This window comes from Melanerpes formicivorus, unplaced genomic scaffold, assembly GCF_026170545.1.
Source record: "Melanerpes formicivorus ecotype bairdi unplaced genomic scaffold, bMelFor1.0.p_v2 SCAF_23, whole genome shotgun sequence".
Classification (NCBI taxonomy): Eukaryota; Metazoa; Chordata; class Aves; order Piciformes; family Picidae; genus Melanerpes; species Melanerpes formicivorus.
The window spans coordinates 7874069-7899343 of NW_027142375.1; the positions used below are offsets into that span (position 1 = coordinate 7874069).

Sequence of the window (25275 nt, forward strand, 5' to 3'; positions counted from 1 at the left end):
TGAATAGGGCTGTGACAGAGATTTTGCCCTAATGCTCCACTAGGTAATGGTCAAATAGTCCAACAGGTGGAGAACTCTCTTTGAGTGGCATACATTAAAAACAAATCCTCCAAAAAGTTCAGGCTGCCATTTGAAAAAATGACAGTCAAATGACTTGCTCAGCATTGCTCCAGTCTCCACTCTGGCTTTCCCCCTTGGGGCCTACCTGCTGTAATAGCAATTCCCCTCTGAGACAGTTACTTTCTTTTTATTAGATTCAGGGCTGGCGAAGAGTAGGAGTAATGATGATGTTTCTCTAATTGCCTGTTGGAGTCACTCACCTTTCCTCCAATTAGCTGTAACTTACATGACAGCCTTTGTAAGTTAAAACTAAAATCTCATTCTGTCTGTGAGCCTGAACTCTCATTCCTAAACTAGCTGCTTCAGTTTCAGGCAAATAATCACAGAAGAGCAAGGTACATTGTTTGTCCTCTGAAAGTTGTTGAGAGAGGAGTTGAAGCTCAAAAGATGAATACAATTTCCATTTAGGGACATCCTAAAACCATATTACAACTAATGCAATAATTGACTGCTTGTCAGTTCTCAGATAGGATTGAACAAGCCAGGAAGTCACACCACTGATGGCAGCACAAGGTCCTGTATCCAGATGCAAGTTTCCTGCACCACTGATCTTCCTGATGAGAAGATCAGTAACTGAGAAGAGAAGCAGCAGTAGCTTTTGCCTTAACCTATATATATATATATATATATATATATATATAACTTTTAGACAAAACAAAATGCAGGCTTCAAGAATCATTTTGTCTACAGAGAAAGTTGGCTGAAGTAACCAGAAAGCATATGTCTGTGTGAGCATGAGGTTAGAGTCTTAGTGGACTTCAGTAGGTATGTCTCTAATCAGTTGTAGAAGGCAATCAGCATGAGACAGGCTGCTGGCAGCAAAGAATGTGAGTATGCTCAATCCTGTAGAACGTTGCTGTCTTGGGGAGAAACCTGAGCATCACCATGGGCCACGTTCAGCAATTGCCAAAAAGTGGCAACTATAGTTCTTCAATGCAAATTGTTTCATATTAGCTTGAGTGGTGCATTTGAACTTCCAATGTGCCAGAGCAAAGTATAGATCAGGAGCGCTGACAGACTCAGTAGTGGCTTACTGCAGCATACACATCCAAGTGCTGCGTTCTGCACATTGGCCACAACAACCCCATGCAGTGCTACAGGCTGGGGTCAGAGTGGCTGGAGAGCGGGCCAGGCAGAAAGGGACCGGTGGGTACTGGTTGATGGTAGGCTGAACATGAGCCTGCAGTGTGCCCAGGTGGGCAAGAATGCCAATGGCATCCTGGCCTGCATCAGGAAAAGTGTGGCCAGCAGGAGCAGGGAGGTCATTCTGCCCCTGTACACTGCACTGGTTAGGCCACATCCTGAGTACTGTGTTCAGTTCTGGGCCCCTCAGTTTAGGAAGGAGGTTGACTTGCTGGAACGAGTCCATATAAGGGCAACAAAGTTGGTGAGGGGTTTGGAACACAAGCCCTATGAGGAGAGGCTGAGGGAGCTGGGGCTGCTTATCCTGGAGAAGAGGAGACTCAGGGGTGACCTTACCACTCTCTACAACTACCTGAAGGGAGGTTGTAGACAGGCGGATGATGGTCTCTTCTCCCAGGCAGCCAGTACCAGAACAAGAGGACACAGTCTCAGGCTGTGCCAGGGGAGGTTCAGGTTGGATGTTAGGAAGAAATTCTATACAGAGAGAGTGATTGCCCATTGGAATGGGCTGGCTGGGGAGGTGGTGGAGTCGCCATCATTGGAGGTGTTCAGGAGGAGACTTGATGGGGTGCTTGGTGCCATGGTTTAGTTGTTTAGGTGGGTTGGATTGGTTGATGGGTTGGATGCGATGATCTTGAAGGTCTCCTCCAACCTGGTTTGGTTTATTCTAAATACACTACCATGGATTATCAGAGGAATTTCCAGAAACTCAGCCTATTCTCTCCATCTGACCTCTTCAAGTGGATATTGCTGCTGGCAAGGTAAGGGAAAAGGAATCCTACAAGATGCTGAGCACCCTTAGTGCTGGTGACAAAAGGAAGTGATGGAGCCTTTGCTTTAGCAAACTGGTTAACATTTCTGCAAAGCTCACTTCAAAGTGAAATTGACTTGCATTATGACAAATGCTGGACAAAAAACAGAGTGAAGCCCTTGGGTTTAGATCACTGGGACAACTCTGTGCCTAGTAGCTAAGCTCCATCACTGTAGGGTACTTACCGGGGGGAAGTTCTGTGTGGATGGATATGCAAGTTTAGTCCATGTGTTTGGCACAGCATCCTAGAAGAGCACAGACTGTAGCACTTCCATCTGAGGAAAAAACATCAACTCCCTCATTGTTTGGAGGAAAATAAAAAGCATGCATGCTGGCATCATGAAGAACAGCTTATTCTTGCAAAAAAAAACCCAACCCAACAATCCAAAATGCCCCAAAGTGTATAAAAGAGCAACAGTACTGTTAATAGGTTCTACAACTCCCTGAAAGGAGGTTGTAGTGGGGGTGTCAATCTCTTCTCCCTAGTAACAAATGACAGGGCAACAGGAAACAGCCTCGAGTTGCACCAGAGGAGGTTCAGACTGATAGGGTTCTCAAACACTGGAATAGGCTTCCCAGGGAGGTGTTTGAATCCCCATCCCTGGAAGTGTTTCAAAGAGGCAGAGATGGGGGACTGACAGACACAGTTTAGCACCAGACTTAGTTAGGTAATGATTGGATTCTGTGATTCTTTAAGTCACTTGCCTTCAGGCTGAGGTCATGCTGGCTGATTCATCCACTCACATTCTTGAAGGCAAACAAGGGCACAGGGGCTCCAGGTAGTAGTAGTCTTCTGTATGATTTCTGTCATGTTAAACTCCTCAAGCATGTTCAGAATATCATCCATGCCATTCTTAATCTATGCAGGCCAATACAGAATGATTAAAAGTCTCCTGGAGAAGAAATCAGACTTGAACATCAGCCTCCCAGTTTCTTAGGAAAGTAAACCCCCCACTGTTGCTGTTTCTTTGGCAGCAGTGCTGAGAAAAATGACTGCAAAGTAGTTAACACTTAGCAGCTTCTGTTTAGCTTTGTATTTCAAGTAACATTGATTCCTCAAAGCCCATCAGCACCTTGTCCTTGGGCTTGGAATAATTTCTGTTACAAGGATGTAGCCTGAGACTGACGGTTTTTAATCGAGCATGCTAGAAGTTTGTGTAGTACCCAGCTGCTTCCATCACCCCTTTGACCAGGCACAGTCCTTACTGTCTCAGGCACTGGGGAGAACACAGCACAGGCACAAGCACATATCTTGCCTGTAAAAGAGCCCCTCTACCTCCCTGCAAGCCTGATCTGGAACTGAGGGAGAACAAAAATGAACAGTTTGTAACAGTATTGATAAGCAGGAACTGAAATCACAACATGAATGGAGCTTACTTTCCATTTCAGCCCTGGCTTGGGCAGAATTAAAGGATGAATGCCACAAAGTCATCCACACTCCCTGAAGTGGACAGAACAAAATGTGAAAAACACAGCCTTCCCCTGGGAGGTGAAGCATTTGGCTACTTCCATGCAGAGCTGTCATACTCCCTCCTGCCTAACCTCCATCATCTGACAGTGATAAGAGAAAAAAACAAATGAGCACCCAGAGAAAAAGAGGGAGCAAGGAAAGGGATGGGGGATGGAGAACAGGAGTGACAGACATGGTAAGGATGAGGAGCTGAAGGCTTAGCTTCATGGTATGCCAGTTTTGGGGGCATCTGGACATAGTTTCTCTTGTCTGTACAGATGAGAACGTGCAGAAGACAGCAGAGACTGATAAGTAGCTGAGATTCCTTGACTGCATTTTCCTCTGCTGCTCATCCTTTATTCATTTAACCTACTAAGCACAGCAGCAGTGCTGTTCCCTAGTTAAATCTAGTCTTTTACATTTTTCTGGAATGAGTGTTTGAGATGAATCTTGATTATGGGCTATGTATTAGGACTGGTCCCTTCAACCCAGCATCTGCTGGCTTACAGGTGTTAATGGTATTGTTCTGCCAAACCCCAGATTTGGTACAAGAGAGGTGCTGAGGCTAAGATGGACAGAGGGCCTCCTTGCCCAGATATCACCTCTTCAGGCTACCAGAAAACTACAAAGCTCAAAAACCTCCTCAGCTGCCACTTGCAGGGGAAGTCTCTTCATGCAGCCCCAAGGCTCCTGCTCAGATCAGGGGCCCAGGAAGGGAAGTGGTGGTACAGCACTGTGCTTGGGCTGCTCTTCCCGTTGTGGACTACACATCACTGCTGTGCTGTACTGTGATTGTGGCAGAGAGAAGCCAGGGCTGTGGGCTGGGGGGGACTTCCTACGCTCAACACAAGCAGGAAGGAGCAAGGAAGCTACCCAAAGCAGATTTATCATATAAGAGGTGGGAACAAAGCCCAGAGGTAAAGACAGCTCACTGACTCAACCAGCTGTAGCTTTTTATAGTAAGTGAGTGTTGCTGGTACTTGTTTATAAAACCACAAAAAAAAAGCAGGACAGATTCATGCCTGATTTTCTATCCCACATTCAATTCAAAGTGAAAACAAAATGATCTGCAAAACAGGTTAGGTGTTCTCTGGTGCAAATTCCTCTGGTCCAAACTCCTCCCTAGCACACTACGTTGCACAGGCTGGTGCATTATCCTCACTACAGTTAACACTCAGCTGATATTTGCTAGTTTGACAGACCTTTTTCTTCCTAGAAATGAAGTCTCTTGCAGATACAGTACACTAACATGTTCCACTGTCATTCACAGATGGAGAACTTGACCTTTTCCTCTGCAGACTGGCCTGATCCCTCTCCTGTGAATGAATTTGTGGGTTTCATTTCCCATAGAGTTTTGAAGAGATGCTCTGACCTCATCAAGTATCCCACCTCAGCCTTGGGGTGCAGTCCCTATAGTCCAGGGCTTTCAAAATGGAAGTGTTTCATCTATGTATTTATGATCTCCAGCATAATCCAGATTTGGTGGGTCCCAGAAACCTGGTGCCACAGCCAGCTGCCCTTCAAGCTTCAGTAAAAGAATCATTGTTACTGATAAAGCTGTGGCCCCTTCTCAAACGTTCCTCTGCACTTAGAAAGGTTCAGAAATGTGTCTGGAGTCTAAGAGCATGACATCTCTACCTTCTGCTACAGTGATTGCCACACTATTTTAGCACACTGAATGTTTGAACACTTTTCTGATGCTCCCATTTTCTGCAGTGTTGAAATACTTTTGTTGCTTCTTTCATGAGGCTACCCTTGAGTTTATTTTAAGGACTGTCTCTACCAAGGCAAGTGTATTTGGAGTGCTGCATTTCTGCATCCCCTTAGCAGACCAGCAGGGATTACGATTATAGAATAATTAGAATAAACCAAACCAGGTTGGAAGAGACCTTCAAGATCATCGTGTCCAACCCATCAACCAATCCAACCCACCCAAACAGCTAACCCATGGCACCAAGCACCCCATCAAGTCTCCTTCTGAACACCTTCAATGACGGCGACTCCACCACCTCCCCGGGCAGCCCATTCCAATGGGCAATCACTCTCTCTGTATAGAACTTCTTCCTAACATCCAACCTGAACCTCCCCTGGCGCAGCCTGAGACTGTGTCCTCTTGTTCTGGTACTGGCTGCCTGGGAGAAGAGACCATCATCAGCCTGTCTACAACCTCCCTTCAGGTAGTTGTAGAGAGTGATAAGGTCACCCCTGAGTCTCCTCTTCTCCAGGCTGAGCAACCCCAGCTCCCTCAGCCTCTCCTCATAGGGCTTGTGTTCCAAACCCCTCACCAACTTTGTTGCTCTTCTCTGGACTCGTTCCAGCAAGTCAACCTCCTTCCTAAACTGAGGGGCCCAGAACTGGACACAGGACTCGAGGTGTGGCCTAACCAGTGCAGTGTACAGGGGCAGAATGACCTCCCTGCTCCTGCTGGCCACACTGTTCTTGATGCAGGCCAGGATGCCATTGGCCCTCTTGGCTGCCTGGGCACACTGCAGGCTCATGTTCATCCTACCATCAACCAGCACCCCCAGGTCCCTCTCTGCCTGGCTGCTCTCCAGCCACTCTGACCCCAGCCTGTAGCACTGCATGGGGTTGTTGTGGCCATTCTGCAGGCAGAAGTTTGAGACACATGGGACAGAGTCACACAGGACACCTGTGGGAGAGGCAGGACTGGAGTCTCAACTCATCTAAACTTCCCCATCCTTATACACATGTCACCACACAATTCTATTTAGTGCATTGTTAATTAGGAGCACAGTCTGCACTCATAATAACCTTAAAGAGGTCACAGGGCGAAGCAGATGAGATGGGTGAGTGAAGTGTGGGAATGGGATAGCAAATCACAGTATCACAGTATCACAGTATAACTAAGGTTGGAAGAGACCTCGAGGATCATCAAGTCCAACCTATCAACACAGACCCCATGACTAGACCACGGCACCAAGTGCCAAGTCCAATCCCCTCTTGAACGCCTCCAGGGATGGTGACTCCACCACCTCCCTGGGCAGCACATCCCAATGACCAATGATTCTCTTGGTGAAGAACTTTCTCCTCACCTCGAGTCTAAACCTCCCCTGGTGCAGCTTGAGACTGTGTCCCCTTGTTCTGGTGCTGGTTGCCTGGGAGAAGAGACCAACCCCTTCCTGGCTACAAGCACCTTTCAGGTAGTTGTAGAGGGCAATGAGATCACCCCTGAGCCTCCTCTTCTCCAGGCTAAACAATCCCAACTCCCTCAGCCTCTCCTCATAGGGCTTGTGTTCAAGGCCTCTCCCCAGCCTTGTTGCCCTTCTCTGGACACATTCAAGTGTTTCAATGTCCTTCTTAAACTGAGGGGCCCAGAACTGGACACAGTACTCAAGGTGCAGCCTAACCAATGCAGAGAACAACTGTCAGTCTGTGAGCAATCCTAGCTTGTCAGAAACAGTGATCCCACTTCACTTTCCACAGAAACAGTTGGCATTTCTCTATGTGATGTCCCTTCCTTTCTTCTCTCCCTGGCTGTTAAAGCCCAGGAGCTGGAACTCCTGGAACAGAAAATTAAAAACAAGCTACTTGACTACACGTCACCAAATGTAGGAGTCTTGCCCAGGATTTTGTGCTGCTGCTTTGGCCTCCTTGAGACAGTCACTGGGATTAATTTTCACAGCAGAAAAAAATGAGTTCTCAGTGAGCTCAACATTGAACCAGATGCTATTAACCGTGGTATTCCTATAGAACAGGCACGGCCTACCCCTGTCAGGTTATCAAAGACGAGACTAAGAACTTTGGTGAGATGTATTCTTTGGTGGACTGCCCTGCTACTGAATAGAATAGAATAGAATAGAATAGAATAGAATAGAATAGAATAGAATAGAATAGAATAGGATAGAATAGAAAATAGAATAGAATAGAATAGAATAGACCAGGTTGGAAGAGACCTTCAAGATCATCAAGTCCAACCTATCATCCAACACCACCTATTCAACTAAACCATGCAACCAAGCACCCTCTCAGGTCTCCTCCTGAACACCTCCAGCGATGGTGACTCCACCACCTCCCCGGGCAGCCCATTCCAATGGGCAATCACTCTCTCTGTGTAAAACTTCCTCCTGACCTCCAGCCTGAACCTCCCCTGGTGCAGCCTGAGACTGTGTCCTCTTGTTCTGGTGCTGGCTGCCTGGGAGAAGAGACCAACCTCTGCCTGTCTACAACCCCCCTTCAGGTAGTTGTAGAGAGCAATAAGGTCATCCCTGAGTCTCCTCTTCTCCAGGCTAAGCAACCCCAGCTCCCTCAGTCTCTCCTCATAGGGCTTGTGTTCCAAGCCCCTCACCAACTTTGTTGCCCTTCTCTGGACACACTCTGCTGACAGAACAGAATGAAGAACAATATTATTTTCCAGGCTCCCCAAGCTCCTGCACCATAAGGATGTCTCTGGACTCAGAGTTTCTCTGAGCTTATTGCTGTGGAGGTGGCTGGGATTTAAACCATGCCTGCGAGTTGTTTTTGCAGAACAATATTTCAGGCTCTAAGTGGTACTTTTCACAGGAGCTATTTCTTCCTAATGCAGGGCCCACTCCACAAAATTCACAATAAAATTTAGTGGCCTTTGGCATTTAGAACAGTCAATAACAAGCTGCTGCTCAAAATAACACCAGTAAGCACTCCTGAAGTAATCTTCATTCTGCAATCAGACATTTAGCTGCACCTGAACCTGCACCACTAACCTCACCCACAGTAAGCTTGAGTCTTAAGATGCCACTTTGAAGCAGTGCTGAGCTGTTGAAAAAAAGCCTCCTTGTTCACCTCCAGCAGAAGATCAATTCTGCCAGACAATCTGTGCTTACCAGTCTCTCTCTGCTGGCACTTAAATTGGGCTTTACTGTATCCCTGGGAGTCGTGCACGCAGAGGGAGGCTGTGAGTTACTGCGGTTCAAAGCGGGAACTCGCTGCCCCTCTGTCCTGATGAGATATCCCGGATGAGGTGTCGCAAAGCTGAGGGGCAGTGTTTTATTCTAATGCACCTCATGGAATGAGTTTACAGCTAAAAGATCCCATAAGTAATGCCAGTAGGTAACGGAGAAGGTAAGCTCCCCATCAAACACAAAGCACCAGCACTGAGGAACGGCAGTGCCATTCTGTTTGCGTTCCTTTGGCTGCCAGTCAATGAATGATTTTCTGTTTCTGGTAATTTGGGGCTCTAACATTTTCCAGTTATGGCAAAAAGCTTACGGTAAATACCAGTGGATCCACACTCGGGGTTGGGTCCCTAAACTTTGCAAAGGCCAGACAAATAGCAGTGATTCTGCTCAGGTTTCACCACCTATACTTATTTTACAATTATTTGAATGAAAGTTCAGGCTTGTGAAGGTTAATGGACTGCCTAAACTGGCATCAGTAATTCTTTACTTACCCATAGGCTAGATGCAGAGCTGGAGCTGGCGGGATGAGCTTCCCACCATGCCCCTGTGACCTCAGCTGTCATTTGGAGAAATCAGCCTGCACCGAGGTCAGGAGTACAGTGCTGTTTAGCCTTTCCATCTCCATGGCAACTTAGTCTTGGGCATCTTCTCCTGAGCAGTTACTTCCAATTGCCTTCATCTGACTGTGGCTCTTTGACATATGAAAACCCACTCGTTAGAGACTGCAGAGACACCAGCAAGCTCATCTCACACGCAACCGAAAGGCACCGCCAAGGGGAAAAAGTGCGCTTACCACAAGGCAGCCAGGCTTGGCAGCTAGCCTGCTCACACATAACATGCTCATTGTATTTTACCTTTTCTCCCTGTTTTATGTTGTTTTTCATTTGGACAATGAAAAATAACAAGTCTGGAAGAGGGCACTTTAAAATTATCTTGGCTCTTTTTAGCAAGTTGTGTACATTCAGTTCTCTGAAGTTACTAGAGGGACCTCGACAGGCTGGACAGATGGGCAGAATCCAACGGCATGAGATTTAACACATCCAAGTGCCGAGTTCTGCACATTGGCCACAACAACCCCATGCAGTGCTACAGGCTGGGGTCAGAGTGGCTGGAGAGCAGCCAGGCAGAGAGGGACCTGGGAGTACTGGTCGATGGTAGGCTGAACAGGAGCCTGCAGTGTGCCCAGGCAGCCAAGAGGGTCAATGGCATCCTGGCCTGCATCAGGAACAGTGTGGCCAGCAGGAGCAGGGAGGTCATTCTGCCCCTGTGTACTGCACTGGTTAGGCCACACCTCGAGTCCTGTGTCCAGTTCTGGGCCCCTCAGTTTAGGAAGGATGTTGACTTGCTGGAACGAGTCCAGAGAAGGGCAACGAAGTTGGTGAGGGGTTTGGAACACAAGGCCTATGAGGAGAGACTGAGGGAGCTGGGGTTGCTCAGCCTGGAGAAGAGGAGACTGAGGAGTGACCTTATCACTCTCTAAAACTACCTGAAGGGAGGTTGTAGACAGGCGGATGATGGTCTCTTCTCCCAGGGAGCCAGCACCAGAACAAGAGGACACAGTCTCAGGCTGTGCCAGAGGAGGTTCAGGTTGGATGTTAGGAAGAAGTCCTCTACAGAGAGAGTGATTGCCCATTGGAATGGGCTGCCTGGGGAGCTGGTGGAGTCGCCGTCATTGAAGGTGTTCAGAAGGAGACTTGATGGGGTGCTTGGTGCCATGGGTTAGCTGTTTGGGTGGGTTGGATTGGTTGATGGGTTGGACACGATGATCTTGAAGGTCTCTTCCAACCTGGTTTGGTTTATTCTAATAAAGGGTTTATTCTAATAGGTCAGCAGCTCAGGAGAAGCTTCCACTTGGCTTGGGTTTTAAAAACATTTATATATATATATGTATATATATACACACACATTATATTATATATGCATACATTATACACAGACACACACACATCCCTATATATACCTAAATATTTCGTGCAAATATATGTATATGAAAATAGATATATATGTATATGAAAACAGATGTATATGTATATGAAAATAGATATATATGTATATGAAAATAGATAAAAGCAGTTTCCATGCAAGACTTTTTGGAACTAAAATTAAAGCATTAGTTTCCTTTTTTTTTTTTTATTTGTATCCTCAAAACTTCTAAGTTTTGTTTCTGATTAGAAGCCACTTAGGCAATCTTGCACCTTGGGTGCGTACACTGCTGTCCAGGACCAAAACTCAACAATTGAATGTGAATAATTTAACATATATCAGCTATTAATAGTCTGGTAAACCTACAGAAACAGATGTGTGAGAGGGTGGTGGAAAATGACAGCCTTTAAAAGTGTTTTCCCTGTTTTAGAAATGCAAGGAAGTGTGTAATGTTTGCATTCTATTATTTTTCCAGAGAAGAAAACATACAAACAGCAAACATATGTTTTAAGGACAGTGCCATTGTGGACTGCTACAACTGGAGGGTCTATCAGTTATGTTGGTTAAAGTGCAGTTCCATAAAGGACACTTTGCTGTGCCCACCCAGACCTTTCTAACTGGTGACACCTTAAAAGAGAATGGTTTTATCAGAGCAATGGAATCACTGTACTATCCTCCAATGTCATTAAGCTGGCTATACAAGCAGCATTACAAAACACTGAATTCAAGTTGCCAAGTAAGTGTGCTTGCAAAAGTAATTAAACAAGCAATATTCCAAGTCACAAATCCTTGCAGACAAAGATCTGCTCATGATGAATCATTGCACTCAATAGAAGTTAGAGAATATATTCCCCCAGAGCCAGACACCGACACATTTTTCACAGAAAGAGTGACTGGCCATTGGAATGGGCTGCCCAGGGAGGTGGTGGAGTCTCCATGACTGGAAGTGTTTAAAACAAGACTGGATGAGGCACTTCGTGCCATGGTTTAGTTAATTAGATGGTGTTGGGTGATAGGTTGGACTTGATGATCTCAAAGGTCTTTTCCAACCTGGTTAATTCTGTATTCTAAATGCAGACATGACCTCAGTACAGCTGGGGCTGTATAGATGAGAATACTTGTGGTCTTCCTTACAAGGCTCCAATTCAGAAAGGTGGCTTTTGGACATATCACACACATTTTCAAGTGTTTTAGGCATACATGGAAGATTCCTACCACAGGTGGCCTGATGAATTCTTGCAGATATATACAGCAGAGCCTGCAGTCCCAGACATCAGTGGTGTGGCCACCCATTGATGATCTCACCAAAGAGGTAGTGCAAGTCTTCCCATGGAACCTACGTGGGGGAATAGAACGCATCACTGAATAAAACAAGTCAGCTTTCTAAAGGGCAGACCAGTGCTGCTCAAAATACATGCTATTAAGAGAAACAAAAGAAATACAGATCCTTCCTTTCAGAAAGCTTCCTGGCATTGCTGGTTTTATTTGTTTAGCAAATAACTACATTGAAACACAGATTGATTTATTTTTTAATCCAGTGAGTGGTGTCTATAAATATCTGAGTAAAAATACTGAGTTTGTGCCCAAAATTCTGTAATGGTCTACAGTGTATGATCTGAGCCTTATATCATGTGTTATACCTTGTCCCTTATGAAAGGCTTTTAAGAGAAAAGTGCATTTTCAAAGCACTGCATGATATAAGAGAACATAACTCATTAACAAGTGCACATATTTTCCCATACCAGTCTTTAAAAACATAATCCTCATGAGTGACAGAAAGCTAACCTACTGTGCCTTTCATGAAGGAGAAATGAAAAAAACTTGTATCTGATTGCAGTCTTTTATATCTCCTCACTAGGAAGCATTCCCTAACTGAAATTCTACATGATTTGAATTTGGGATGTATTCAAGAACTTCAGTCAAAATGGAATTAATATTAATCCCATTACTACCACCTCACGTAAGCATTGTGTCTATTGTAGAACTCTACTCAGAATGCCACTATTATAGCATACAATTACAGGGGTAGCACATTTTGTTCAAGGAACTACTCTCTCTCTCTCTCTCTCTCTCTCTCTTATTTGCCTTTACAGAGTTTGAAGCTTCTTTCTGTTACCCTTCAGTTTGCAAAATAGGCCAGTTTGTGATGAAGCCTGTCCAGATGGGAGCTTCTGCCATCTTGGGGGCAATATTTGCCTCCCAAACAGTTCAAGTAAAAACTTGATTATAGGCTTTAAATATTGCATGATGTAATAGAACAGAAGATGTTAAATAGCTGCAGCTATTCCAGCCTGCTTGGTACAAGAAAGAGGAAAACAAAGAAGGGGGGGGGGGGGGGTAAGAAAAGCAGGGGGGAGAGAAAAGAAGGGGGGGAGAGAAAGAAGGGGGGGAAGAAGTGGGGGGAAAGAAAAGGGGGGGAAGAAAGGGAGAGGAAAAAAGGAAGGAAAATGAAAGAGGAAAAAAAGAAAAAGGAAAAAAGAAGAAGAGGAAAAAAGAAGGAAAAAGAAAGAGGAAAAAAAGAAAAAGAGGAAAAAGTGAAAGAAAAAGAAAAGAAAGAAAGAGAAAGAAAGAAAAAGAAAGAAAGAAAGAAAGAAAGAAAGAAAGAAAGAAAGAAAGAAAGAAAGAAAGAAAGAAAGAAAGAAAGAAAGAAAGAAAGAGAAAGAAAGAAAGAAAGAGAAAGAAAGAGAAAGAAAGAAAGAAAAAGAAAGAAAGAAAAAGAAAGAAAGAAAGAAAAAGAAAGAAAGAAAGAAAGAAAGAAAGAAAAAGAAAGAAAGGAAAGAAAGGAAGAAAGAAAGGAAGAAAGAAAGGAAGAAAGAAAGAAAGAAAGAAAGAAAGAAAGAAAGAAAGAAAGAAAGAAAGAAAGAAAGAAAGAAAGAAAGAAAGAAAGAAAGAAAGAAAGAAAGAGAGAAAGAGAGAAAGAAAGGAAAAGAAAAAAAGAATGGGAAAAAAAGAAAGAAAAAGAAAGATGCAAAGGCCAGTGGAACATAATATGCAATGCTGCATGCTGGTGATGAGAATCCTGAACACAGAGTCCCTGTGAAAAATGTCAACACCTTGGCTTTAGAATGAAACATTCTTGTGGTTAGAATAAACCTGCTTTTCTCTTTCTTGGCAACAGAAATGCATTTTCCTGCTTTTCTAATTTCATATATATTTATCTCAAGAAGTGGCTTTTCTCTTTGTCTCTTAGAGGAGTGTATCAATATTCTAACTCAGTACAAGCTCATTCAGCTGCACACTTCCAGGACATTGATTGTACTGGTATAATCAAAGCTTGGGATATAAAAGGGATATTTTTTTTTTCTAGTGTGAGAAAACTGAGGGGTTTGCATTAGAAATATTTTGGGCTGTCAGGTTTGCATAATTGCCATTGTACTCTATAGAAAACTGGTCTTTCGCACTCAAAAAAAGACTGAGCCATTGCTCCATGAATGGATTTAGTGAGGATGGAATCCACATCCCCCCCAAACTCCAAACAACAATTCCATGAACATGCCTATGGAGATCAGAAGATGGAAGGGAAGTATGGGACAATGAGACAGGATCTGCTTTTCACCTAAGGAGACTTAATTACCAGAGATTAGTGTGGTGGAGATTGTCTTAGCAACAGGAAAATTGGGTTAAGCCAAACTGAAATGCAAGAAGATTAAATATGGAGAGAGAAGCACCATATACTGGTGCAAGTAATCAGAATAGAATAGAATAGAATAGAATAGAATAGAATAGAATAGAATAGAATAGAATAGAATAGACCAGGTTGGAAGAGACCTTCAAGATCATCACGTCCAACCCATCAACCAATCCAACCCACCTAAACAACTAACCCATGCAACCAAGCACCCCATCAAGTCTCCTCCTGAACACCTCCAATGCTGGTGACTCCACCACCTCCCCAGGCAGCCCATTCCAATGGGCAATCACTCTCTCTGTATAGAACTTCTTCCTAACCTCCAGCCTAAATCTCCCCTGGCGCAGCTTGAGACTCTTGTTCTGGTGCTGACTGTCTGGGAGAAGAGACCAACATCCGCCTGTCTACAACTTTCCTTCAGGTAGTTGTAGAGAGCAATAAGGTCACCTCTGAGTCTCCTCTTCTCCAGGATAAGCAACCCCAGCTCCCTCAGTCTCTCCTCATAGGGCTTGTGTTCCAAACCCCTCACCAACTTTGTTGCCCTTCTCTGGACATGCTCCAGCAAGTCAACCTCCTTCCTAAACTGAGGGGCCCAGAACTGGACACAGTACTCGAGGTGCAGCCTAACCAGTGCAGTGTACAGGGGCAGAATGACCTCCCTGCTCCTGCTGGCCACACTGTTCCTGATGCAGGCCAGGATGCCATTGGCCCTATTGGCTGCCTGGGCACACTGGAGGCTCATGTTCAGCCTACCATCAACCAGTGAGGTTAAGGCAATTTGCACTAACTGATGGGCCAGCTCAGGCTTCTCAGGTCATGCTTTCTGATTAATCCTTAATGTCTTAAAGTTGTCCACAACCAAGAGTCAACTGAGTTATTTTATATATCTCTATATCTATCTATCTATCTATCTATCTATCTATCTATCTATCTATCTATCTATCTATCTATCTATCCAAAGACAGAAAAATGACACAGAAATGCATACCTAGAAAGTCATGTTTTAGAAACTATTATCTCTTGTCCCTCTTGAGCATCTATATTTAAAAGAAAAAAAGCTCATAAAGCCACAGGGTAATGAATCACTAATAGAATGAGAAGGGCCAATAAGCAATATTACCAAGAGGAGAGAAGGAATAATTCTTGCTCTTACAGACCCTTCTAGTCCTCCCTCTCATTAATTAGAAAAATTAATTATCCAGCTTATGAATTGTGGTTTGAAAAGAACAGAGCTTAACATGGCAAGATTTATTAGCAACGAAAACTAAGGGTTGGAATAAGCTGATTTTATAGACTTGCTCTCTAAATGGGAAGCATTATTAAATCATCACTATAAAATTAAGCAATTATTTCACTATGACACCAAGTACCACAGAAAGGAAAAACAGTTTCATGTCCTATTAGCTAAATAAAGGTCAGGAGGGGTAAAAAAAAAAAAGGAGGAAAATTAATTTCTAAGAGTAAGCACAAGATGGGAAACCTGGAGAAAACCATATTCTCAAGGGGTGGCATTTCCTTCTCCTTATAAATATCTCTTAAATTTCTTTAAATTACTAAAAGGGGAGGATCTATTCAGTACTATCCTATATGGGTCAGTAAATAATAATTACTACTTTTAGTTAGGTTTTTCCATATACAGAACTTAGACAAATGACCTCAACCGAGTATTTAAGCTATACGAGTGTGAAATATGCTGTAGCTCCGAAATAAAACCACTCATCTACCCTTAACTTTGACTCAAGGGGAACATTACTGAGAAAGTCACAACAAGGTGGCATCCTTAATACATAATAATGACACATGCAGGAAATTCACCATTATTTATACATGTGACGTGCTGTAAATTGCTTCCATCATCAGAACTAATTGTAGTGATTATTAATGCAGTGTTATGAACTGTCAGAATTGCTGTATGTAATTACATTTGTGCAAATGCTTCATTACCTGCCTAATGAATTTGGCATATATGCACATGTAAACCACTGTTTTTGTTAACATAATGAAGGGCATTTTTTTCCCCCCTTAGCTACTGATGTGGAACTGGTTTGACCTATATTACAAAGTTCAAGCATCCACTGCCTGTAAAAAAACCCCACAACCCCCTTGGCTTTGATCTGATTTATTTTCCTACTCAGCAACAGCATCATCTCATTCCAGCTACTTATATAACAGCTTCAGAGAAAGAATGGTGTCCCCCTTATTCAATAGAAACAGCTGATCGGGTTGAAATGACCTTGATGTGTGGTTACCTGACCGCTGCTTCTCGCCTTCGTATAGATCTCTAAATAGCTGCAGAGGGCAGTGATGCAGGCAGTGAGATCTCTAGCACTGAATGGGTGTCTTCCATTCCAGCCCCGAGGGCCAAACTTTAGTCTCCCGGCAACACAAGTGTGAAAATAGCACAGAGAAAAAAAGGGATGCTTTTAAATTCCCCTTCTCTGGTGCAGACTTCAAGGATATCCTGTCAAAGAAAAAAGGAATATATTCATTCCATTAACAACCGGCAGCACTATCAATGGCTGTGCCTGCCCCAGCTGCCGGAAGGGAGCACTCACAAGCTTGGAGTTGGACAGAGAGTGAGAAGAAGGTTTCTTAGTGATCAGTGGCAGTATGTTTTGCAGTAATTCCCAGATGCTAAAGTGTGGATGGCTGCCATTTCATTTCTGTATGTCCCTTAGGAAAGGAGAACTCTTGTGCTACTGAAACCAATAAAAGTGGAGACTTTAACCAGAACTCAATAAACATGACTCAGATAATCACTCAAGACTCATGTTTGAAAGTGAAGTTTAATAATATAGTTTTGCCTTTTTAAAAGTTTTAATAGTTTTATTAGAGAATCTTGGCAAGATGAGATTCTGCATAGGGTTTCAGCTGGTTTTATCAATTACTGAGAATCACAGAATACATCCAGTTGGAAGAGAGCTCAAAGATAAAGAACATCCAGTCCCGAGCTCAAAGATCATCCAGTCCCACCCTCAACCCAGTACTGAAGGGTCAGCATTAAACCATGTCCCTAAGCACCAGGTCCACACACTGCCTGAATACCCTTTCAGTGAAGAAGCATTTCCTAACATCCAGCCTGAACCTCCCCTGGCACAGCTTATAACCATTTCCTCTAGTCCTATCTCTTGTCACCAAGGAGAAGAGGCTGCCCCCTCTTTTCTCCACCTTCCCTTCAGGTAGTTGTAAAGAACAATGAGGTTTCCCCTCAGCCTCCTCTTCAGACTGAGGCAAACTATTTGGCATTTTCCAATAAAAACCTCAGAAATTAGGTCTCTGATAGTTCTCTATATTCTACTTTTTAGTTTAAGAAGCAACTGACATAAAAACCCCAAAACTTTTGATACTTGTGGAAACATAGATATGGGGAATGAACTTCAGAAGGGTAAGCTCTTGGCTGTGAAAAGATGAAATGGGTCATCTTTTAGGCTGGATGTTAGGAAGAAGTTCTATACAGAGAGAGTGATTGCCCATTGGAATGGGCTGCCCAGGGAGGTGGTGGAGTCACCATCACTGGAGGTGTTCAGGAGGAGGCTTAGTGGGGTGCTTGGTGCCATGGTTTAATTGATTAGGTGGGTTGGATTGGTTGATAGGTTGGATGCGATGATCTTGAAGGTCTCTTCCAACCTGGTCTATTTTATTATTCTATTCTGTTCTGTTCTGTTCTATTCTATTCTATTCTATTCTATTCTATTCTATTCTATTCTATTCTATCCTATTCTATTCTATCCTGAACTGAGCAATAGATTGCAAAATCTGAGCAAAGCTAAAGGATTTTGGGTCTGACAAAACTCCCTCAGGTCAGAATCTTGGAATCATAAAATGATCTGGGTTAGGAGGGACCTCTGAAGGTCATGTAGTCCAGCTCCCTCTGAAGTAAGCAGGGAGTTTAACCATGAAAAATACAACACAAACCTCTATCCTGAAGATAACCACAAAACATGAGATTCATTCCACCTGGATTAAGCAGAGTTTGATTGTCTTAATTTTATTTTTTCAATTACAATGCCTTAACCAGAAAGCTATTAAGCCATTAAGCCACATGTAGAAAGCCACAAACAGCCATGGCTGTTTTCTAAAGTAGGAAGCTTAGGAATTAGCTTATTGAAATACATACATACATATCTTTTTTAACTGAACATAGCCTCAAGTAAGACAACAATGCATATTTTTGTCTATTTTGTTCAGCTTTCCATTTAAAATACTGTGGTAAAATCACCTATGAATTGCCTCTGTTTAAACCTTTGGTTTTTTTTTTTCAGCTTAACACAAGAAATACTATTATAAGTAGTTACAAAATAGACACTATATAAGAAAATCTGCTTCATTAATACCTGTCTATTTAGCTCCAAACCCACAACCATTCTTCCATTCCTACAAGTGCCTTTCCAAATCACCTTACACCATCAAAATCAAACCATTTGTAGCCAAGGTAGCTTGGGCATGGCTTTTACAGTGCATGGCTCTTTTTTTTCCTAGGCATTGGTTAACAGAGTTCCTTTAAAAGCGACTCTTGCCCTTTCCACATCCAAGCTCTGCCTTCGTGTGTTCTGTGCTCAAACACACACAAGCTAACACACTGCTGGAAGGCTAGTGTACAGTTATGGTTGCCTTTATCATGGTCTGCTTTGCTGACACAAATAAGCTTGCTACTCCAGTGCTTTCACCACTGCGGGGAAGACAACTTGCAGTGAGCTTGAAGATCTGTCTGCAGGTTCCTCAGGGTAACAGACAGGGATAACCATAAACCTGGAGGGAAGGAGACTACACACATTCAGTGATACCCCTATCCACCACAGTCTCACTTTTTTCCCCTTCCTACTTCTTTCCACTCAGCTAGCAGCTCCACAAAACCTCATTCAGGGAAAGAGTGAAGGATAAACACATCATGTAACCCTTGCTTGTGAATTCCTTTCTTTATGACTAACTACAAGATTCATACACAGGGTACTGAACATCTGGGTATAGAAATCCACTCTGTGGCAGAATCACAGAAGTGTTCAGTGTGGAAAAGACCCTTGGGGTTACCAAGTCCAACCAATAACCCTACTCTACAAGGTTCACCCCTAAACCACATCCCCAAGCACCACATCCAGCCTTTAAATACATCCAGGGTTGGTGACTCAGCCACCTCCCTGGGCAGCCCATTCCAATGTCTGACCACCCTTTCTGTGAAAAAATGTTCCCTAATGACCAGTCTAAGCCTACCCTGCTGCAGCTTGAGGCTGTTCCCTCTTGTTCTGTCACTAATTTCCTGTGAGAAGAGACCATCACCAGCCTCTCCATAATGTCCTTTCAGGTAATTGTAGAGAGCAATGAGGTCTCCCCTCAGCCTTCTCTTTTTCAAACTAAACAGTCCCAGCTCCTTCAGTTGCTCTTCATAAGATTATTGTCCAGGCTTTGTTGCCCTCCTCTGCACTGGCTCCAGCACCTCCACATCTCTCTTGCATTGAAGTACCCAAAACTGGACACAATACTCGAGGTGCGCCCTCACCAGATCTGAGTACAAGGGGACAATCACCTCCCTACTCCTGCTGGACACAGCATTTCTGATACAAGCCAGGATGCCATTGGCTTTCTTGGCCACCTGGGCACACTGCTTGCTCATATTCAGCTTGTTGATTAGAACCCCCAGGTCCCTTTCTGCCAGAGAGCTTTCCAGCCATACTTACCCAAGCCTGCTTGGGGTTGTTGTGACCCAAGTGCAGGACCTGGCATTTGGCCTTGTTGAAGCTCATCCCATTAACATTGGCCATGGATCCAATCTATCCAAGTCCCTCTGTAGAGCCTCCCTATGCTGGACATGGTCAAATCAAATACAGAAGCGAGTAAAATTCATGAGTACCAGTGAAGGAAAGAACTCTGACCTTAGAGCATGGACAGGTTTGTTGGAGTTTTTGTGTGTGTGTTTTGGTTTATTTCTTTTGTTGTTGTTTTTGTTAGTCTTTTGTTGGGTTTTGTTGTTTTGTTTTTTAATAAGACTACACTGCTGTGTAGGACTGGTGCAATAAATGCACTTCTTTATACCTGCATAGGCACACTTATGCATGTCTGTGTTTTATCACAAGAAAATGTGCATTAATGTCACTCCCTTCTACCCAGCACATGGAGGCAGCGCAGGGCAGCTGTCAGGTTAGTTTAGAAGCACAATCATCCCAAAATTCTGGCATCCTACAAAGTGGTCATCAGTGCTACTCCTTCTACTCACAGGGGAAGGAGTAAATAAATAAACAAGAACAACAACAACAACAAAGAAGAAAAAGCAAGAAAGAAGGCAGCATATCCTGCTTTTACCCGGTCAAAACTGTAGAGAGCAGCCTGCAAATTATCCAGCATCCCTGAAGGAGGTTCTTGGGTAGTTTTAATTGAGTTTTCTTGTATCCCTCGAGGAATGATGTCTTCTGGGGTTGGAGCTGGTTCAGCACTAATAAAGACATGGAAATCAGGATGACTTTGTTCACAGTATTGCTTAGGGAATTTTCCCAAGGATTCTAGCCACTTGTCTACTAGATGAATAATCTTCCAAAACCCAGCAAATATGGTTATTGTGAGAAAATGAATACATTTTTTATCTTAAGACATTGTTATTGTGGTTTTTTAATAGAAAACAGTTGCTGAGCCCAAGCATCATATTATTAGTAAATAAATTGACAAGACAAAGAATAAACGTGAAGATTGCTTTCTATTCCTTGATAGCATGCTGAAATAGCAGAGGTCTCACCATTAGCTTCTGAAGTTTCAGGCCTTGATTCTGAAGCTAACAAAAATATTATAAACACAGGGTTAATTGATCTGGGGGTGTGGTTGGTACCACATGTAAAACAAGCATAACTCAGCAGGCACCTGGACACTGCTTAAATTCTCTGTCGAGTTAGGACCTAAGGTAAAACTTATCCCATGCATACCAGGAGCAAGACTTCAGTAGTGCTAAATAAACAAACAAACAAACAAATGCTTACAGCTATTCTGCTACTTGAAAAATATGTGTCATAACCCTTCAGAGCTTTATAGCTTTTAAGGTTCTTAATATAAAAAGAGAGTGGAAACTCACTAATGTGCAAGAGACATGAATTATAATGGAAAAGTGTCTGCCTCCAAAGCACCTATTGGTGAAATACAGGAATAAATGAGGCTGGGCTACAGCAGTTTTCACCCCTCCATTAGCCCACATTCCACTATTTTTGTTGTGTCTTGTTTGTTTGTTTGTTTGGGGTTTTTTGTTTGTTTGGATTTGGGGTTTTTTGGTTACAGTATCAGCATTTCAATTCAGATTGCAGCTCAGCCATGCATCTTAGAATGGAATGGAATTAAATGGAATGGAATGGAATGGAATGGAATAGAATAGAATAGAATAGAATAGAATAGAATAGAATAGAATAGAATAGAGTAGAATAGAATAGAATAGAATAGAATAGAATAGAATAGAATAGAATAGAATAGAATAGACCAGGTTGGAAGAGACCTTCAAGATCATCACGTCCAACCTATCATCCAACACCACCTAATCAACTAACCCATGGCACCAAGCACCCTGTCAAGTCTCCTCCTGAACACCTCCAGTGATGGCGACTCCACCACCTCCCCAGGCAGTCCATTCCAATGGGCAATCACTCTCTCTGACCTCCAGCCTGAACTTCCCCTGGCGCAGCCTGAGACTGTGTCCTCTTGCTCTGGTGCTGGCTCCCTGGGAGAAGAGACCAACCTCTGCCTGTTTACAACCCCCCTTCAGGTAGTTGTAGAGAGCAATAAGGTCACCCCTGAGTCTCCTCCTCTCCAGGCTAAGCAGCCCCAGCTCCCTCAGTCTCTCCTCATAGGGCTTGTGTTCCAAGCCCCTCACCAACTTCGTTGCCCTTCTCTGGACTTGTTCCAGCAAGTCAACTTCCTTCCTAAACTGAGGGGCCCAGAACTGGACACAGTACTTGAGGTGTGGCCTAACCAGTGCAGTGTACAGGGGCAGAATGACCTCCCTGCTCCTGCTGGCCACACTGTTCTTAATGCAGGCCAGGATGCCATTGGCCCTCCTGGCCACCTGGGCACACTGCAGGCTCATGTTCAGCCTACCATCAACCAGCACCCCCAGGTCCCTCTCTGCCTGGCTGCTCTCCAGCCACTCTGACCCCAGCCTGTAGCACTGCATGGGGTTGTTGTGGCCAATGTGCAGAACCCGGCACTTGGATGTGTTAAATCTCATGCCGTTGCACTCTGCCCATCTGTCCAGCCTGTCGAGGTCTCTCTGCAAAGTCTCTCTACCCTCCAGCAGATATAGAATAGAATAGAATAGAATAGAATAGAATAGAATAGAATAGAATAGAATAGAATAGACCAGACCAGGTTGGAAGAGACCTTTGAGATCATCGTGTCCAACCTATCATCCAACACCATCTAATCAACTAAACCATGGCACCAAGCACCCCATCAAGTCTCCTCCTAAACACCTCCAGTGATGGTGACTCCACCACCTCCCCGGGCAGCCCATCTCTCTGTCTCTTCAGTGCTGTACCAGAACTGTGATTGCACTGATTGTCTTCCATCTCTGTGCAGCACAAGAGTTTTTTCAGCTCCACATACCAGCCAAAGAATACAACATGTCAGTCATATTGGCTGCTGCATCACTTTATCATGTGACCTGCTGAGGTGATATTCCCAAACATTCTCTTGATGTGGAAAAAGGACTAGGGGAATAGAAAGAGAGGGAGACTTTCTTATCATATTACATGATAGCAGCCTGGCAGTGCCTGCATTTTTTCACAGGTTACATCCACCCACTGGAAACCTTCAAACCTTAATATAACAACAAAGTAACCATTTGATATATCAGATGCCTGGTTTGAGGATTGATTAAGAGTGACAGAGGAGTTTAAACTTGTTACCAGAAAATTCAAAGTCAGTTTTCCTTCTGGCAGTTTATTAATGGCTGTGCCAATTGTTTCTACTAGCTCTGAAGCACTTCTCAATTCAGTTAGAATATCAGTTTTTAACATCTATTTTTACATCCCCTATCCTCCAGCAAAATATATGGTAAAATACTTAATCTTTTTGCTGCAGAATTTCTTATGAAACAAACCTATAAGGGCCTTGGGGGTGAAACACAGAAGACTGAAGTTTGACAAATGCTGAGCCCATCCAAATCCCACTAGCTCTAGCTAGTTTAGTGCCAGGGGGGGTTTCATCCAACTAGGTAGTCTCCTTTTGGAGACTACATCACAGCAAAATCACCATCTCTCTCCTCCCTCAGAAACCAGGCATTATGGACTGAAAATGCAGCAGGTCTGTAACACCAAAAGCCTCTTGAATGTTCCCCATTTATTCTCATCATTTTGTAGACATAATATTGCAGATTCAGGGCTTCTGCTGTCTCCATTTTCTCACCCTGTCCCATCTGAGAGCTCTGAAATTGCCCTAAAAACCAACTCAGCTTTTTCCTTCACAGCAACATTGCAATACTGGCTAGCAGAAAAGAATGGGTATTTTCACACTAGTGTGACTAGCTCACTTGTGTGAAATCTGGTTAAAGACTTCCAGTTTCACCGTGATGAAGATTTCAGTTTGTGTGTGTTTGCACAGCACCTAGCACACCAAGGCCCCTCGCTAATCCCGCAGGGATTTTAGTTCATCCAGGAGCCAACACTGAGTCTAGCCCATCTCCTCATTTGTTGTAGGCAACCTGGTTGACAGAAAAATGATGCTGAGGTGAAAAATTAAGAGATGAGGAGAAGCACCCCATCCCTGTGACCTTAACATCAAGGCCTGGAGTATTGCATTTCTTGTTTGGCTTCAGGACAAAAGGGTTGTTACAAATATCCATTGGCTATTTATTATGAAATGGTGGGAGGAGAGCACCTTCTTTCAGCAGCATTAACAATTGCAGTGGCCTTGTCTACTCCCTTATTGTACTGGGAACTGTAGCTTGCCAGGCACCTGCACAGACCTTTCTGTCCACTATAGAGGGGGTTCTCAGGCCTTACACTGCTGGCCAAAGCTGTGGCTGCTATCTCAGAAGAGCAGAACTCCAGGGCTCATTATACAGCTTCCCAAGGGAGAGTCAGACCCATTTCATTAAAGTCTCTATTATGGTCCACTGAACAGAACAGGAGCTCTTAGTTACGTGGGGAAAGCACATGCCTGAGGGCAGTCTTACCTACCCTCCAGAGGCTTTCTGTTCTCTCTCTCCTTTTCCTCCTGGGAAGGTGAGGACAGTGTTCAGCAAAACATGACATACACTATTTATACAATATTCATCCTGTTCAAGTTAAAAACAAAAAGGAACAAGATTATTAGCTGTTTAAAACATCTGCTGTAATCCACTACATATTTTGCTTGTTTTCTGGGATTTTCCTTCCAACTGAGGGCACAGCCACCATCAGAGGGGCTCTTGTGGGAAAAGAACCCGATGGCCTCATCTGGCAATTCTCAAGCACCTCCTCTGCAACCATCTCCTGCTTTTGTTCTAGAGAGATGTTATGAAATCTTCCAGTCAGTAGTGAACCCAAGCCTTTTTGCCTGTAAAAGAAATAACTGGGGAAGGGTGAGCGACAGGGGGGGGAGGAGGTAGGAAAATTAGCAGAGTAGAAAGGAAAAAGAATGATAATGCCCCCATTAATTTCACTATCACTTGTGCAATGCATATTACTTCTTCTGAAGCACTTCACTAAACCCTCACAATTTCAACAAGCAAAATTGCGAGCTCTCAACAGTGGCCTTATTGCTGGTATTAGAAAAAGCCTGCAGAAATCTGTTCCCTTGGTTTTAAGATAATGAACCTTTTGACATTTTGATAGATGCTCAGTATTGTTTCTGAGCTTTAGAAACTCTTATAGGGGGGTACAGAGCAATTCCCTTTTGAAAAAGGGAGCAACATGTGGTAGATATCACATCAGTTTTTTAACTGATTGGTTCAGTGGGTAAATGCACAAGCCTCTCACCTTGTGAGGCCTGAGTTTAAATTGAGCGCTGTGAGGTCACAGCTGTATTAACCTGGTATTCCCACTATTGTCTGTGGGGAATAGTAATCCTAAGTATAAAGCCACAGAACCCTATACAATTGAATATAGTTTGTATAATGACCATTATTTAGTCACAGGGGGCACAAAATTACATGAGCATGGAGAAAATTGCCCTCTGGCCCTCATTTAGTCAAAAGGTAGAAAACAGTACAAAGGAAACCTGCATTGTGCCAAGCAGAGGAATGCTCAGTCTAAAAATTTCTTCATACTGTAGTGCTTATGGCCTTGCACTTTTCATCCACCCCATTTACCATGAATATGGTGGAGGTGGAAGAAACTTTAGAACTTGTATTTTCTGCTGA

At 43.6% G+C, this 25275-nt stretch overlaps 1 pseudogene; it reads right to left on the reverse strand.

Annotated features, from left to right (window-relative positions):
* Positions 1–2480: 2480 nt before the first annotated feature.
* Positions 2481–25227, reverse strand: LOC137448152 (dynein axonemal heavy chain 11-like; annotated as a pseudogene).
* Positions 25228–25275: the final 48 nt, after the last annotated feature.